Below are 14,581 nucleotides of genomic sequence, written 5' to 3'. Positions count from 1 at the left end.
TCGATACCAACAATAACTATGACGCAATGGAATGGTCATACGTGCGAAATTGACTTGAAACCCCACACGTACATTGTACATATTATATTATATACATATGTACACATAAACGCATTATGAAGCCTATATTTAGTCGTAAAAAGAAACACGCAAATGTGTGAGAGCAATTTTAAATGTGATGGACTAAGAAATGTTAAACGTAAGATACAATACTATATCGTTACACATAAAATAAAATGCTTGACTGTATAGGACGCCTGGACGCAGTAATAATAATATCTATCTATACGTTGGACATCGTGTTGGGTATTATATTGTTGTATTGTTTAAAATATTCACTCCGAATTGTTTCAAAGGTATATTTCCTTTAAGTTTTAAAATTTTAAACTAAAAATGCGTTAGTATATCACTCAGTGTCGATTGTTTAATGAATTAACTGCTCGATAGAACTCTGCGGAACTATATACATACCTACTCATTTCAATTACGCATAATACCACTTATTTTATTTTTATCTTTATACAAACACATCGATGCATTCCAAGCACTCGAGCAGTTTCGACAATAGTGGATTATTAGTTATCGTCAAAAAATGACAAATATATGAACTGTTCAAGTTATTTTTATATTTTTTTTGTTTGTCTTAAGCTCGAGAAAACTAAAATGATATGGTTTCCGGATCAACAAAATTAACTTACACATCTATCTTCAATTATAGAGAGGTAGGTATAACGTAAGTGGAATCGTCTTTTACAATAGAAATGACTCATCTTATAAAGAAAATAATAATATATAATTTAATTATTTGAAAAACACATTTAATATTGTTTCAAAAATACTAAATGTGTTTTTTTGTTACAAATTTTGGTTTGTCAAAAAAAAAAAAAACAAAAAAAAAATTGTGTACCCAATCAAAATATTTAGTTGTTTACAAAAGTTTTCTTTGCCTCCAGGAAAAAAAAGTGAAAGTCGAAATTGGGGCTTTTATTCTTATATAATAAGCTTCTAGTGTTATTTATTTATATGTATAAAATAAATATTGAACCCAATTCAAAATATGTTAAAACTAAACAGACAAACTATATTTCCCTGTACTATAACTATTAAAATTAATTTTTCTTCGTGCGTCTTTATCTTCATTCTGCACATCTATTCAGTCAATAAAATTTCCTGCTAAAATTTTTATATAAATATAACTTTACCTGTCTACAACATAAATAATATTATTCATTATATCGTGATGTTATCCATATTATATTATTACAATGCACATCGTCAAGAATCCCCTTGCTATATGCTGCATAAAATGTAATATAACTAATAAGACATATGATACATACATACAACGTACGTACAATTTGCGTTGCCTGTATTATACCTGTGCGATTTCGAGACGTCCCGTCCTGCAAATACACATAATACAGCGCGATGGTAAACATCTATTTGCGTGCCGAATCGCATATTTGTCACAGACAATGCGCCGCGTACACGGATGTATAATAATAATTCTGTTGCAGTTAACTGTGTGCGTCATTTTATATAACACTCGCAGTACGTTTTAACAGACGGAAACGTATTTTTCCCAATGTCAATTTTTGGTGCTCGATTAATCTTCAAGACGGCATTTCACTCGTTCCGACTTTGCAATGTTGTCGCTGTTCCTCCGGTCCCTTATTTATTTTCATTTTATTTTTTACATTTTGTTGCTGCTGTTTGTACGTTCATATTTATTTCAACGCGATGCGAGAGAATTATTAAACCCGCTGAGAAAGCAGTAGGGGTACCTGTTATATAGCATCGCTGTACTGCAGCAGCAGTATTATTATAATACAGTTGTATATGATTATGTAGTCGTATATACTCTATAACGTCAACACAGTCGTTTGTTGGAGTTTGCGCGTCTTCGGAGATTTTAATAATTTTTTTAAAAAAAAATATACAACATATATATATATAATATGTACTTGTATAATACTCATAAACTCATAAATATATAAATATCTGTTGTTCGATATATCTCTATTTACTACACGATGACAATAAGACATAATATTTATTATTATTATTATTGTCAAACCGGCTTTCGTTTCTCTCAAAATCATCAAAACTCACCACTATATTACATTAATCTGTATGCCATCGCAGCAGCGACCGCGGTGATTAGAGGGACAAACGAATCGTGTTGTTTGCGCGGACAACGGGAAAAATGGAGAGAAATTTAATTTTTGAAAACTGACTGACGACGAGCTTTGTGCGCGATTTCCAAGCGATAGTGCAAACAACGGGAAAGTGGAAAATCAAGAAGCGTTCGAGGCGAATAAAAAGTTTTAACTGTGTGTGTACTGTGCAGTGTGTCCGAGAAATGAAATACAATGTAAAAAACATAAATAAAGTAAAGAATATACTGTTGAAATTAAAGGCACATTGTTTGGTCAGGAATTCCAAGTTGGCAGTGCGGATAAAAGAGGAAAAAACATAAACAATCATAGAATTGAAGTAATAAAACTTATTAAAAATACATAATGAAGTGTAAATTTATAAATATAATTGTACGCATATATATTAACGGCAAGTGTACCAAAACCAAATATTTTAGATTCTGAACGGAATGATGAATGTATTGATTTTACAATGATGTATGTTTTATTTTTTTATTTTTGTGTCGGTCATCACGTTTTTGAGTAGTAATAATGCTTTGATTTTTGATTTACTCTCTATCTCTACTATACAGCAGGGCGATACCCACTTGCCCACCTTTTTTTTTCTTAAAAGTATTTTAACGTCATTTTTAAATCCTAATTCAATTATTAAAAACTGATAACAAAATATGTTTAAAACACTCGTGAGTATAATATTATACACTGTCAATGTTAATAAAAAAAAATTTATGTTCATACAATGTTTTGATTTATTTTTAAAAGTCTTTCAAATTTTAAATTCAAAAATTTTGTTCCTTTGTTAGTTTTATTTAAGGTATAGATATGATATATAATATATATATATTATGATAAATATAATTATTATAATGTATTAAATTATACGAAAGCAATAAATTTCGACTTTTAAATTTTTATATGATGAAATATTTAACTCTTAAATATTAACAACACAATATAGAAATCTTGATTAAACGTCACCAGTTATGTTCATATGTATAAATAATATGTACATAATATATATGTTATATATAATTAAAAATATGTAGCTGACTTATTTTATCTTATTTTATTAACCTTTAAACATCATTTATGCTTAATGTAAAAAAATATTTACAGATTGTACAAATTCTAAATTTAAAAAAAATGTATAATATACATATATATGTGTTTGTGTGTATAATATAGTTTTTATAAATTTTGTGTTTTTAATTAAAAATGTAATAAAATGTTTTTACAGTGTTGTAAATTAATAATTTATATTTGTTAATTATTATGTTAAAATCTTTTTTTTTTAAATGAACATCATATGGATAAATTATTTATTTATTTATTTTTTTGATACTCGCAAGTTGCAATATTTTAATAACGTATATTATTTAAAACATCTACTAAATTGCATACATAATTATTGCCTATATTTAGTTTATACATTATTAATTAATAATTATCAATTATTTGATTTAGATATGAATATATGATACTACTTAGGAAAAATATATGGTAACAATATAAGCATCCTAAAAATATATTCAAATCACTGTAAAGCATGTTTTTAGAAGTGTGTTTATACGTATGTTCTAAAATCCAGTTAAAGATAATATTATATAAAATTAAACGGTTCATATACAATATACATATAATCTACATATACCTACACATGAATAAACTTTATCTACCAAGGGACAAGGATGCTATAGTTATAATAATGGTTTTAAATAAAATATAAAATAGATGTGACGTGATGTTTAGTATTATATAAACTTATATTATATGCCAATACTCAATATACATAACTAACCTACACATTTGTAAATAAATTCAAATTTACAATTCTTTATATACTTATTGTATTTATACCTACTTATAAATGTTATCAACCAAGGTTCAAGACCATATTATTTTCAAATACTTTTTTTATTATGTTTATTACATTCAGTAAATAATATTTTAAAATGGTAAAATATTAATTTGTTTGTAATTATGTTATCATGTACAAATAATTCATTAAACATTTTCACCAACATTTTTTTCTATTTATTAACAATATGTATTTAAATTCTAATTTTTGGAACTTTTAAGTGAAAGTAGTTACACAAGGATCATATATTTTCAAATACTTGGATTTCTTATGCCATTTAATGAGTGTCCTCTGCTAAAATGTTTTTTTTTCAAAAGAGAACCACTAATTTTCTGTAATTGTTAAGCAAATGATTTTTTTGAAAATCTTGACGTGTATAAATTTAAATTCCAACAAGTAGTTTCTGAAATATTAAACTTTATGTAATAATAAGGATGTGTATTAATCTATATAATAATAGTTTTAAATATAATATTAAAGATTTGTAATATTTAGTCTAGAATACCTACTTATATTTTCATGAATTATAAATTATTAATAAATGTCAGTATATTGATATTAATTACCATGAAATTTAAATCATCGAAGTCCTAAAATCAGTGAAACTTAATTATTATACACTATTATCCTTAGTATTAATAACTAATAAGTACTTGAAGACATGATCTTTAAGTATACTTAACAATTCTAAAAATCAGAAAATGAATAAATGCATAATTAAGAAAAAAGGGAGTGAGCACTTAACTTGATTGATGAATATCCCCGTGTAGGTACTAACATATATGTTTTTTATTGTTTTAATATAAACAAAATAAAATATTATATCTAAAAATAAATTGTTTTTACATACTTTATAGTTTATAGAATCAAATACGAATATCACGATTTATAAGCGCATTGAGTACCTAACAATATCATACAGTTATATACATTTTAATTGTTAATATAGGTATATAACATAAAATATAAAATCTTATCAAACAAAAATTCACAATTTGACCTTATTCTTTAAATGATTACCCCGATGTACGTCTCATTTTTTTTTAAGGGTCGAAACGTTTAATTATGAAAAAATCATTAATGTACTTACCTATATATATATATATAACCATTGATATAAATATATAATATAATAATTAATAATATTATATTTATAGCTTTTAATATATTTGCAAATATCCTGTAATCTGTGAAGTACAGCAACAGTAAACGGTTACTTAACAATAACTATTATATCGTTCCTATATATTATATTAATACCTATTTAGTAACAACAAATAACAGTAATAAAACTATCGTTTTTTTCACGTACTTAATAAACTTCTAAAATTAATAAAAACTCATATTTTCAAATTAATTTAAGTGCCTATATGTACCTGCTATTTAGCTAAAAAAATGTTCATAAACATAAAACACACCGGTACACAAACACTTGTACGCGTGCGTATATTATATAATAATATAGGTACAGTTTAATTCGATTCATTCAATACAATCTTATTTTCTAATACATTGTTCCGTTTGGATAACCTATTTTTTTATTATATATATATATACTTTATATAAAAATTAAAACCGTTATTATTTTAATAATGATCATATCCTGTAGCAAGTCCTTTTGACAAAATAATATAAAGGTTTTACGGTTACCGGTCCTGGCACCCTGATAAATGATAATCGCGTGTAACTAATCCAGAGTTGGTATATCGACCAGTATACGCGTGTGAGATAATTTTCGCCAATTTCCGATTGTCGTCGAAATCTCATAATAACACTTTATAATACGTCAACGACAAAACAAAATAACTGGCCAATAGTGTTTTTGTCTGGAAATTACGCCTATTGTTTCCTTTGAAAATGATTTTGAATTAGTGTGTATTAAGTAGTCGAGTGTTAACAGCCGAGACCCTGTGAACACGAATAGTATAATATAGTACTTTTTAATAATAATAAAAAAAAAAAAACACTTGTATACGCTACTGCTGCTGCAGGTGCGTAACGGCACCGAATTGAGACTACGCGCGCCCATCTATATCATAGATATTAATGGGTATACCAACTATTGTTAGTACCGAACTAATAACAATAGTATTATTATTTGAATGAGTTGGTGGCTCTCGGCATCAATTAAAATAAAAACATTTACAATTTATAATGTCGTGTATACTTAACGGAGTTAAGTCAAATTATTACATTGTTAGGTGAGAAAATATGTCGTACACGCAGTTAACAACCTCAATTAGTCCTCTATATAGCTTCATTTTAGTTTATATAGATTATTAAAATGTATAAATTATTAACGATGAAATTCAACTAATATACATATATTTAAATATTTTATATTTGATACTATAGAAACTACCTATACGACTATAATTAGATGCATTGTATTATTGTTTGGCGACGAAACTGTTTAAAACAAATGTTTTCGTCATTATTTTTTTATTCATATCAATGCTTAGATATATTAATTATATCATATAATATACAGTCCAACCGAAATAATAACACTTAAAAATGTAATAATAACAACAACAAATAATAGAGGTACGTATGCTTATAGGCAAGGTTTTAAGTATTTTAAACTGCTGCAGTTGTAGTTTTTAATATAAATTTCATTTTAACGATTCTTAGAGCAGTATACAACACGTGTTGTATAATTTTGAATCTATATACGATAATTTTCGTAATATTCTACAAACCCCGTTAAAATCTAGAAAAGTAACATTCAAATAATTCATTTGAGTTAAAAAAATAACAAGTTTTAGGTATACCTACACTTTTTATTTGGTATTTAATTAAAAAAAGTACTTTTAATAAATTAGAACTCCTGTAGATTTCTTCTTGGTAAATGTTCTCTTTCAAACCTGAACAAAAGGTTCTTCATTTCCAAAAACAATAATGGAAATCTTCGCACTATAATTTTTCAATAATTTATCTTGAACCGTGGTTTCCTATGTTTTTGTTAATATTTTTATTTATATTTTATTAACTGTTACTGATTGTGAAATAAATAAGTTCCTTATCTTCATCTTAGAGTTACAATGTTTATATTATTATGAACATAAAATAACGGATAATGGTAATTTAATTGTAGGTCGCGTGCATTATGGCTTAACCAAGGCGTCGATTAAAGTATAATTTAATCAATGACTATATGGAAACTTTCATGACTTGCATGTATTTTTATAAGTCGTTTTTATTTTGAAAATTTTCAAATAAGTATTTACGTATTATACTTACATTTATACCTTTAAATCAGAGAGTGCAAACATTAAAATAATATTGTACAAATATACTTCATATACCAAATAGACCAAATAAATAATAACTTATCGTTGGTTTTTATGTTTGGAAAAATAATATCTGTTTACGCAGCGATAATATTTTTCTATGTATAAGAGTATAACCATTCAGTACCATTTTAGATGAAAAATGCTTAAATGCTTATTATTGAAACGTTCATCTTTAATTTATTTATTATTTTCTTTACTGTATCATTTGACAATTTATTTCGTTATCGTAAAGTTTCTTAATAGCCAAAGAGTTCAAATAGCATAAACATTCTTCTAAGTATAAGGTCTAGCACTTTCTATATAGGATTCATATTATTTATATATTTATTACGGATAAAGTTCACTGTGAAATATAACAATTATAGTGAATACAATTATAAATGAATAAATAAATAAATATAAATAGTTATTACCACGGACTAAGATATACAGGACTGGATATACGATATGGTCGGAGCCTCCAACTTGGAGGGTATAAAAGGTGCGCTCTCCTTAATGTATAGAATAAGCGGAAAACGGGGGGCTTCGAGCTTTTGTCAACATTAGCGCTTATCTAGGTATACATTAAAAGCAATTAATAAATCGGCATACTAATTTTAATTTGAGTCTATATTTATTTGAAAATCACGAACGACACGAACTAAGATATTATACTTATATAGTTACATCTTACAAATACTTATATCTTAGTTCGTGGCGTTCGTGCTGAAAATACACACAATTATGCGGAGGTGTTATGTAATAAATTATCTATCACATTCTGAAAAAAAATAAAAAAAGTTTCATTATTCACTATACCAAAAATAATGACTAATATTTTCCAATACTACATCACTGTGATAATGAAGCAATTCACATTATCACTAAATAAACAATTAAAAAAGAAAAGTTATAAGAAAAAAAATTATCAAAACTTGTAACAAATTAACATCATTATAACTTTTAAATTAAATAGGTCTTATATTTTATTTTATGTATAATGTATAATTTGTAATTTCGATTAATAAATAATTTTTGTATTTGTTACGTCGAGTGCTAGTATTGATTAGAGCTCAAAATCCCCCTTTCATCCCCGCTCAATCATAATATTAAAGTGGACCCGTTATCATCATTAGTTTCCAGTCCTGTACATCTTAGTCCGTGGTTATAATTTATAAATGTTTCAGTTATACTTATACATTAGGTAGTGATAATATTATCAATGAAATTCAAATAATATCATCATCAAACATATTTTCACAGATTGCTGTACGATTTAAGAAGACGTTATCTCCATCTTACGAACGTAAAACATAATAGCAAATTTGCGTTCAGCAGAATCCATTTTATGCTGTTAGCTTTAATATTAGAGTCAATTTACCTATTATCAAACTTAAAGGTAATAATACTATCTGGGACATTTCATAGACTTTTATTGATATCTTAATTTATAAGTGAGTTATAGTCATGTAAAATATTAAAACTAAAACGCTCGTAACTCGCTTAAAAATTAAAATATAAATAAAAGTCTATGAGATGCCCTAGATAATATTAATAATATTATTACCTTTAAGTTTGATAATAGGTAAATTAACTCTAATATTAAAGGCAACAGCATAAAATTGAATCGGCTGAACGCAAATTTGCTATGTCTTATACGTTCGTAAGACAGAGACAACACATGCAGGTATGAGATTCTCTTAAGATTATAGGGACTTATGCTTTGGATAGGAAAAATTCAAAGTTCTGGGAATTATTGGTAGAATCGCTCAATCAAGACTCCGAATCCATCAACGCCACCATCAAATTCGTTGCTATCAATTTACTTACAAATATTTTAATTGCCAATTACTATTAATAATATTATATTATTATCTAACAGCTAACACTGCTAACAGAAACAAAGACAGCAGAGGTCAATGAATTATTAGCAAGTATTTTAAAAATAGTTTTAAATACTAAACAATGAAATATTTGATTAAAAAAAAAAAAAAACCAAACTATTTTAAATACATTGATTGATTGTTGATAAAATAATTGTACTTTACTAAACAAACAGAAAATTACTGTTGAATATATTGTTTTAATTTTAAATTATAAGCACTATTAAAAGTAATTAAGCATATACTTAAATTATGTTTTATAAACAAATTAAAAGTTTAAGAGCTGAAATTTAATATATCCTTGAATTAAACATTTTATATAAAACAACAGTTTGGACAAATATAATCTAATTTTATAATGTGCTTAAGTGTATATAGTGTGATTTAGTAGACAATGTTGTCTCTCCTCTCTGTATAATTTGTGTATTTAAATTTTTGTTTAGAAATTTATTTTACTATAAATAATTATTCACAATTTCATTAAAACTTATCTTAACAAAATGCAGATAATATTAAAAGTTTATATATATTATACCCATACATATATATAATAATATAATGTATAAAATAATTAATACGATTTAAACAGTTTTAATAATAATAAAAAATGTATGTATAATATTATAGGACTTGAGTGGATGTAACTGATATGTGACTGAGTGTCTTAATAATATCTTAAACTTTTAAAACAATAATTATAATTTATTATGTATAATAATCATTATAATTGAAGTGCAAGGTGGTATTATGTTTATTCAAAAATGGTTTAAATTTGAATAAAAACAAAAGGACTTCTTAATTTTAGACTCTTACAACATAACCTTTAGAAATATTTAATCAAATATTTGATTAAAACTAAAATAAATATTCAAAATATTATCATGAGATTTATTTATTATATTGATAGATATATTTTTACAATAATCTTATGATGCGTGTTTATTAAATATATTAATTATATAAAACGATTTATCTATTAGCTGTCATTCCTTTATAAAGAGTTTAATTCTCCGAATTTTTAAATTTTAAATTTTTTATCTCTTTTATTTTGGTCGCTCACTTTTATAACCATTTTATATTCCAAGCAGAGCGAAAAAAGCTATCGACTTTACAATGGTGCATTATACTTTTTTTAGTAAAACACTTTTAGTGTACAATAAACGTGCTACAAAAGTTCCATGTAGTGTATGAAATCAATTGGAAATTGTAGCTAGATTGTACTTTGGTTAAATAAAAATTGCGAAATTCCAATTATTTTGTGCGAGAAAATCAAAAACCTACGTAAAAAAATACCTATTGAAATTATCGTAAATTCGTCTTTTTTGTGTCCCTAAGCACTTTTTAGGACTTTTAGGATAAAGAATAAACGCTAGAAATTACACTTATCTTATATATATATGAATTCACGAACCACAATCAGTTATGAATAAAATGTTTGCTTAATAAATTATATTTACTATCATTACAGATTTTATTATCGTAATATGCTGTATATATATTGTGTATTAATCATTAATTGAATAACACATCATGTATTCATGTCTGAATGGACTTAAAGGTTTGATTTTATTTCATTGAATATATTTTAATGTATTTTGTAAATTATTTTTATTTTTTATTCTTTTAAAATATAGGTCATATGTATATACTTTGTAAATTTTTTAATGCACATATTATAATTATTATTATTATTATTATTACCAATATATACGTGTTTAATATATTGATAATATTTGTTTTCTAGTCATGTAACCTATGCAATTCTATAAAAATATTAAACTGGATTTAAATTCTATGAATGCATAAAAATAAAACTGATTTATACATTTTTCCTTTGACTGTGATATATAATTTCAATAAAATCAAAATATACTATATTTACATACAACGGCAGACATGAATAGACCCATAGAGACCAAATATACACAAAGAATGTTATAATTATTATTAAGAAGTATATATCGTGGGAAAGTTTCATACTTGAGGCCTCAAGGGTATGATGAGATAATATATAAAATGTTTTGATATTTTTTTTTCCATTGAAAAAATATTATGATGTATTTCCGCCCTTATTTTTCGTTTTTTTTTTTTTTAATATACCTATAAGGCTATAAGCATTATATTATATCTATATTTGAATATTGTACTTACGTGAAACATATTTTTATTTAAGGCCCACACCCCAAGTATTGGCATTTCACTGTTCACTGACAGTTTTATTCTTGATTCTTGTTATTACTCATCTTTTTCTACAGAAATATACTAATTCAACTTCGACAACTCTCAAACTATCTATACTCTAATAATGTCTGGTGTCCATTGATCATCAGTGATTATTATTTTTTCAGTGGAAATATACACCCAATCGTATTTTCCACCCTATTTTCTACACTATTCATGGCTATTATTATTTATTGCTGTTATTTTAATTGTTAATGTGGACATATTCATAGATTACGTTTAAGTTAAATATTATTTGTATTTAATCTTCATCCAATTATTTATATTTGTATTAAATGTTTTCATTTGTTATACACCTATTTATAAAATAAGTTGAGTTTGATATTATTAGTATTTCATAAAATATTAATACTTGGCAGACTAAAAATACTAGACATACGCATAATATTATGTACCTAACCTATTTATGTAGCATGGAATATTGGAATATTAAATTTTAAAGCATATTACTAAATATTATTGTTGTATATTATATATTTTTCTAATTTATCGTAAAATAATACAAAAAGCATTTATTTTCAACAAATTAAACGAAATTAAAAAGGTAACGGTAATTAACCAATTAACGATTTAAATTATATTATGAATATATAATTATCTACTTTTTTCATTGTTTAATTTTATCGATACGTTTGATATATGTATTAATCTTTGTAATTAATTGTGAAGGTACTACAATATAATTAATATAAACACGATCTACGACGTGTATATAACACTTATAAACATTTTTGCGTTGTGCTATTTTATTTTTAGTGTACATAATAGTTGACGATCGTCAATACTCAATTCATTATCTTGTTTATCGTAGATTGTTTATACAACCATACCACATGTACACGTGGGTACTATATAATATTATATAGGTTTGTGTGATACATAAATACATTCAAAACAATATAATAAATATTATTGGCCTCATATAGATCTATAATAGATTTATAAAATTACTTTATTTGAGACAATAATAATTTAGACGATAGCATTGTTCATATATCGTTATGTTCGATTATAAAATACCAATATAATTTGTTTAATTATTTATCATTAAGATCTAACTGTTGGAGGATACATTATTTCGTTTTATACGCCTGATTAATTTAAATAGATATTCAATTTCTAATATATTTATTTAAGATTTTAAGGTTTGAACTCAGTTTGAAGTGTAAATGGGGATATTATGTTGTCAAATATTTCAGATTTCAACATAATTCAGCCCACGGCAGGCTTTAAAACTAAATTAATGAATTGATTTTTATGACTTTTGAATGTCTGAGGGAATAAAACTTTGCACGTAAATATTAAATAATATATATAAAATAAAAATATAAAATCTCGATTTAATATAGTATATTAAATTATTAACGTATAATTTTATGATACGATGTGTAATAGTCTAATAATATTATATTTGATTTTGTAAATCCTAACAATGTTTCCATAAGTACCTATAGGTTTTTTTTGTAGCTATTTACTATCGGCTGACAATTTGACAGTTTTATTAAATTCCATTGGAGTTTCTTTTCGCAGCACATAATAATTCAAGACGCTCAAATACCGTTCGGTTTTGTACCCGGTATCGGGCGGTAGGTATGTCCTATGTGTATAATAACAGTGGTTAAAAAAACTACATACCACGACCCCATTTTTGCAGTAAAAATAATACAATATTATAAATTTTATACGCAGATAGGTATAGACAGGTAGTGTTATTGGACGCAGACAATGATAATAATACTATCAACGATCGCATCGAATTGTGTGACACGACTGAGGACCCTGTGAAAATAAAAATTCAAATCATTATAATACACTATACTAACCTAACCAGGCGTGGCTTAAGGGACATATTTTTTTTGTTCCGATGTGGTGTGTGGGGCCTGTGGGGGTTGGGTGACAATGCAAAAACTAACAAAAAAAAACATTTCACATTACAAAATATAAGCTTCTATTTTTGGTTTTAACAAAAATGTCTAAAACGTCATCTACCAATGCGATTATAAATAAACATTTCTTTATACAGCATGTAATGTGGTCGCTCTCGTATTCGGAAAAATTATTCATTGTATTAATACATAATTTGTTATCATAACATTTCAATCTCATCACACAAAGGCGAACAGCACCCGATATATATAATGCCTTAAACCACTTTATTATGACTTACATTAATTTACATAACTTAAAATTTTGGTTATATCGAAAGAGTTGAGGAATGATAGTTGTTATTATAGGGAAACCCTCGAACTGCCCTTGCATATTTTATACACGACATATACTAATAATGTTATTAAATCGGATGAGACGAAACGCGCCGAAGGAAGAGAGTCGTATGCCGGCGGCGTTGGAAAGACTTTGAAAAAACCGTCTTTTCGGCGGCGACGTACGGCCGCGCACGTGCGCGTGCGTGTTGTGGCACGACTGCGGCGGTAGAGCGACAGAGACCGACCGAGTGTGAACGTCGAGTGAGTGCAACTGTTGTACGAGCGTCGGCCGAGAGAGAGAGAGTGAGTGAGAGAGAGCGAGAGCGCCGATGCCAACCGCCGCGCACCCACTGCGACCGTCGCCGATGCCACCCACAGGCAATAAACGCCGTCGTCGACGGCGACCGACACGACACCGGCCGGCCGGTTTCAACCGCGCCGAGACGGTTCGTGAGCGCACGGCGGCAGTTCGTCCGGCATCACCGTCGTCAACGGTTATCGTCGCGTCCCGTGTGCCACTGTGCGTCTGTTCGTCCGTCCGTGCGCGCGATCGTTTTCATCGAGTCCATGTGCGTCTGATTCGTCGCCGCGCATTGTTGTGAAGTGCGGTCCGTGTAAATATATTTTCTCGTCGGTTTAGTTGTTTTTTTTTTTTTTTTTTTAAATTGTTTTTGTTTTCCCGAAACGCCGTCGCTGTGGAAATCACGCACGTCGTCGTCGACACTCGCCGCACAACGGATACGACAAACCTTAGTGTCTCGACTCTACCGACGAATTTCCCGCCAAAGCCGGTGAGTACCGTCGGGTTACTATATTTTCAAATATTGTCGTTTTTCACGACACGACATCAGCAGTCACGTCCCGTTAATATCGGCCAACCGTTACGATTTCGTAGCCGAAACGCGGATTTGCTCGCTATCGTTACACTCACTCGCTTGCTCACTTTTACTCCGCGCGTATT

At 27.3% G+C, this 14,581-nt stretch overlaps 1 protein-coding gene across 3 annotated transcripts in view; it reads left to right on the top strand.

The window, feature by feature from the left end:
• The first annotated feature begins 14,066 nt into the window (after nt 1-14,066).
• Nucleotides 14,067-14,581, top strand: part of LOC132919313 (leucine-rich repeat-containing protein 24) — a 105,235-nt gene continuing 104,720 nt past the window's right edge. For all 3 annotated transcript variants that reach the window (XM_060980823.1, XM_060980792.1, XM_060980803.1), the window contains exon 1: nt 14,067-14,411. The gene's annotated coding sequence lies outside the window, so the exon portion shown is untranslated. The remainder of the gene's footprint in view (nt 14,412-14,581) is intronic.

The sequence above is a fragment of the Rhopalosiphum padi genome, chromosome 1, assembly GCF_020882245.1.
Source record: "Rhopalosiphum padi isolate XX-2018 chromosome 1, ASM2088224v1, whole genome shotgun sequence".
Taxonomy (NCBI): Eukaryota; Metazoa; Arthropoda; class Insecta; order Hemiptera; family Aphididae; genus Rhopalosiphum; species Rhopalosiphum padi.
The sequence above is the reverse complement of the archived record's forward strand: the minus strand, read 5'-3'. Positions and strand labels throughout refer to the sequence as shown.